Source organism: Chrysochloris asiatica, unplaced genomic scaffold (genome assembly GCF_000296735.1).
Source record: "Chrysochloris asiatica unplaced genomic scaffold, ChrAsi1.0 scaffold00038, whole genome shotgun sequence".
NCBI lineage: Eukaryota > Metazoa > Chordata > Mammalia > Afrosoricida > Chrysochloridae > Chrysochloris > Chrysochloris asiatica.
In genome coordinates, this window is record NW_006408556.1 from 16380061 (window position 1) to 16385215 (window position 5155).

A 5155-nucleotide genomic window follows, 5' to 3' on the forward strand; every position below is an offset into this window, starting at 1 on the left:
AGAATAGCAAACACCTCTCCAGTAAGTCTGGAGCCTGAGTTAGGAATGATTTCGGACTCTGGGCCTCCTTCTGGTCCTACATGGTGGAGGGCAGGCAGTTTCTGGAGGGCCCTGGCTGAAATCCCACTCTCCACATGCATCTGACTGTCCATTTAGCCAAAATTTGTACATTTTGACTTGAGAATATAAAATTACTTCTATTAGCGGTGGGCTGTGTGTAGTATGCTTATTTGTGTGTGTGTGTGTGTGTGTATACATGTGTATATATGATGTATGTGTGTGTGTGTATGGGGTGTGTGTATGCAGATTTGTTTGTGCCTTACAAATAAGTTTTCAGATGCAGAAAGTTTGAATTATTAAATTTTTGACTTTGTTATGAAAAGTAGAAAACTAGAACGAACACCTTTGAATACAATGAATCAGGTCATGAATGGCCACATACTCAGCATGTAGATTTAGCAACTGACATTTGCCATATTTAAAGTAACCTCTCAGAACTATTATATCTAACTGCAGTAATGATACCCTCTTGTAGTATAAGACCATCTAACCCAGCACTTCACAGAGATAGAATACACAGAAGCTACTCTTCAGAAGGTTCAAAGTTGGTCTGTCACCCACTCCTTCAACAGTTATTGAGGGGCTATGTCAGCTTATGTGGTGGACATTTGGTAACACAGATGAAGATGTCATGGCCCCACCTCCAAGGCATTCAGCATATAGTGGGAGATAGATACATAATCAGATAGTTAAATTTTGATGAGCTAAGACCAGTACTTCATTTTATAGATGAACAAACAGAACCTGAGAAGTCTGGAGTCTCATTTACAGCAAAAATTAGGAGCTCTTGGGTGGTGTAAATGGGTAAGCACTCAGCTACTAGCTGGAAGGTTGGCCATTTGAACCCACCTAGGACTTCTGGTGTGGTGCTATAGAATAAACACTGGGCTACTAACTGAAAGGTTAGCCACTCAAACCCACCAGCTGCTCCTTGGAAATGCTATACGGGGTTGCTATGAGTCAGAATCGACTCCACGGCACACCACCACCACTAACCGAAAGGTCGGCCATTCAAACCTACAAGCTGCTCCTTGGAAACCCAATACAAAGTTGCTATGAGTCAGAACCAACCCGATGGTATTTAATAACAACAACTGAGGCACCTTGGAAGACTAGCTTGACAGTCTGCTTCTGCAAAGTCTTGAAAAAAGTATGGAGCAATTCAGCTGTGCACATATGGAGTCGTCATGAATTAGAATGAACTTAATAGCAACAAACAACCATAACATATGAACTAGAACATTACTGGAGCAAAGTTGGCAATCTGAATTCTAGCTTTGCCATTACTCAGCTGTGAGACCCTTGGCAAGCCATTGCCACCTCTGATCAGTGTTGTCCTCTGTAAATTAGGGGTCAAGCAGCAGTATGCAAATGCTCCCTCCACTCCAAGTGTTGGGAATTTTTCATGGTGAAATACTTAACCCATCTCCCTTCTTCTCTCTACTTATTTGCCTGTAAGCTTTATTTCAAGCCAGGGCCTGTAGGAATTTCTTCTCTGCCTGAATTGAGTGATGGTTCTAATTCCACCCTCTAGTAACCCATGCCAGGGATAATTCTACAAGTTAGAAATTACTTTTGCGGAGCTAACCCATGTCCCTATTGCTGCAGTTTCCATTAATTTCCTTTGACCTGTCCTTGGGGGGAAATTCATGATTACTGATAATTCTAGTTAATCCTTTAACTAGAAAAAGGAAACTAACCATCTAATAGGCAGAATGAGGGAATGACTTGGCACACCATCTGCAAAATATAAACCTAAAATATTCCAGAGTGTTCTCTGGGAGGCCACAGCCATTAACGCCCTGAAAAGCCAGCTACTGCAAAGTCTTGTCTCCTAGCAGTGGTCACACTTCTGAGCTGAGCCAGGAGCGGGCACCAGCAAAGACAGCCTGCGCTGTTTTTCCTTTTCTGCATGTTTGTGGCAAAATCATTTTACTCACTAAGGCAGAACATCTCCAGCCCTGTAAAGAGCTTTCTGACATCTCTCTGAACAGTTGGCCTTACCCTATTTCAGAAGATGTCATGGTTTATTAATTCTTTGCAAAAGCAATAAGAACTGGGTATTGGTTTAATTTGGGGCCAATTTACTGTTATGGTAGAAAAATTGGCTCTGTCCCTTTTTATTCAACTCAAGGGCCTATGGCTCCTGCTTTAACCACTCCTGTGCTGGGCTCCCATATCCCACTATTACCTGGGTGACTTTTGGCTAGTTATTTAACCTGTGTGCCTCAGTTTCCTCACTATAAAATTGAGAGAACCATAACGCGTATTTCATAGGATTGTTTTGAGTAAATATTAAGTTACTGACTTCTTTTAAAGTCCCTCTCTACCAAGGGTTTCAAATGGACTCACTTATTTATAAAGTCTGGAAGCTGGATATGAGAAGGGGGATTTTCCGCTTCCTATGAATGATGGGAAGCCACGACTGTATGTCTACATTTCCGTGTGGAACAACTCTCTGGAGCTTGGGAGAGGTGACTGTTGAAAAAGGATGCCCTGTTCCTGCCCAGGTGCCTGGATCCTCTTGTTTTATACCTTGGCCAGGTCTCGCTTCATGTCCTGTCTGGCACTACGACCTGGAGTGTGGTCTGGGTTCTCTGTTTCCTCAGGCTGGGCTGGGCGTAAATCCACATAACCAAGTTCTCGTTAACTGCCAAAAGCTTCTCTGAAGTCTTCTAGCTTTACCTGTAGCTGCAACAGCAGACAGCTTTGTTCACTAGGAAAGAAATCCAAACAAGACAAACAGAACCTCTCCCAGGACTCCCTCCTCCATGAGCAGATCTTTGTGGAGTGAAAATGAAATTGTAATTTGGAGATACAAGAAAAGAAAAGTGTGATACTAAATGGTAACATCATTTCCACACTTACCAGGATCACACTAGCTATCACCGAGGACCAACCCGACAGATGTTCTTTGTATGACCCATTTAAGTCACTATAAAAATGACGCCTTGCCAGTGTAGACTATTCATCTAACTTCATGAGAAGGAGAATCATTATCAGCATCAACAGCCTGAGACGGATTTCCAAGAGTCCAGACCAGCTCTACCTCCCCTCTCCAATCTTTTTACTGATTCTGACACCAGCAGGGTCTCCAATAGCACCCTTCTTTTCTTTTAGGTCTGATCATTCATTGCAACGGCCACACAGAACTCACAGAGCACACTCACAGTTATGGGCTTTGCTAGAGAAGTACTAGGCTACAATTCAAGATCAGTGTGACTCAAGATACAGTTCTTCAGTCAAGACAGCTTGTTGTCCATGCACACAGACAGGTCTCTCCTTGGCTCTTAACCTCTTGATCCTCTGCTTTTGGCATCTCAGGTCTCTGCCTTAGTGTTCCAAAGTTCTTTAGCTCTACTGGTAAGTCCCCAGAGGCACCCCATACCATCAATAAACCTTAGCCCAAAGGCGCTCAGTTATTTATGTGGGCCAGTAAGCCTAGTTCCCTCAACTGCCCAGAGGTATCCCATTTTTTCAGCAAGCCTCCAGCCTGAAGGCACTCAGCTTTTTCCCTTCATGGGCTGGGAGGCCCACTTCACCTCCCGCTGATCTCTTGATTTTGCTGCCTCTGCTGCTGCTTCTCATTGTCTCGGCCAGTCCTGTTGGTTCCCCCTTCCCACATCAGGGATGGATCGTTTTAAGCCTAACAGAATGGCTAAGCTAATCAATCATCTTGTTACACCTTATCTGTTTGGTTCCATTGCACAAGGGTGCCATGCACCTTATTTGCATTATTAGCAAGCAGTCCAATCCCCTTAGTGGGCCATAAACACCTTATATGCATAGTTCCACCGAATCATTTGGCAGGAGTTACAAGACCATGTCAAAATGGCCCTATAAAAACTGCCTACAATACCATAGCCACATAGTTATAGCAACTTTTAAGTGCTGTTGAGTGTTATAACAAGTAGACAGGTATGATTATTTCTACATCACAGATGGGAAAAGTGAGGTTCAGAAAGACTGAGTAATTTGTACTTGATCACAGTACAGGTAATGACAAAAGACAGCAACAAAGGCTGGATCATTCAATCCTTGATTGTGATGGACAGGATGAAAGTTCTTGTGTGTGTTGGAGAGGACCCTGAGGCATTTTGCTTTTATTGCTGAGACCCTATAAGCTAAGCTAGCAGTGGAAAAGATCACTGCCCTGGGAAGATTTTGGGGAAACACTGGGTTGGAGTGTAAGAGTCCTTGCCCAGAGTCTTTATTGTTCCCAGTTCTCAACCGCGAGTGCTTTTGCTCCCAGGAAACATTTGGTAATGTCTTGAAACATTTTTGGTTACCATAAACAAACGGAAGGATGCTACTGGTATCTAGTAGGTAGAGGCCAGGGATGCTGTGAAACATTCTACAATTCACATGGGAATTGTCAACAAAGACGTATCAACACAGAATGTCAGCAGTGCCAAGGCAGAGAAACTCTGTCCTGAGGCCTCTCTCAATGTTAAGAGTCTGATTCTGAGATGGACTTCAAGTCATCAGAAGACCCTCTGTCTTGAAGTACGTTCTGTAACAATTGTCACTGCCTGAGTCCTCCATTGGTTAAGCCACTGAGGCCCTCATGGAAATGTGGGCATTATCTGGAGGAGGATTTATGAACAAATGACTTTGGATATCATTGGAGAATGTCAGACCTGGAAGGGACCTTTAAGATTATCTACACAGATCTCTCAGTTGTACTGATGGAGAAACTAAGGCCCAGAAGAGGAAGTGATTTGCCAAGAAGACACAGTTAACTAACCAGCCTAATAATTAATTTTTGAGGCATGGAAAGGTAGGCAGTCAGATGCAGTACAGATGAAGGTGCAGGGATCATTTCTGTGTAATGTCAGGGTATGGTGTTGCCTCCACTGATTTTCCCCTACTCCATCTTTATGGTGGAGGTGGAGGAGGAAAAAACGTTGAGAATTTCTAAGTCAGCTCTAATATTCTGAGAGTATAGGACGGTGGTTCTCATCTTGTGCAGGTGTCAGGAGCTCCTGGAGAGTTTGTTAAAACATAGATTACTGGCCTGCCCCCACACCACTCCTTCCCAAGAGCTTCTGATTCACTAGGTCTGGGTTGGGGCCTGAGAATTAGCATTTGTAAC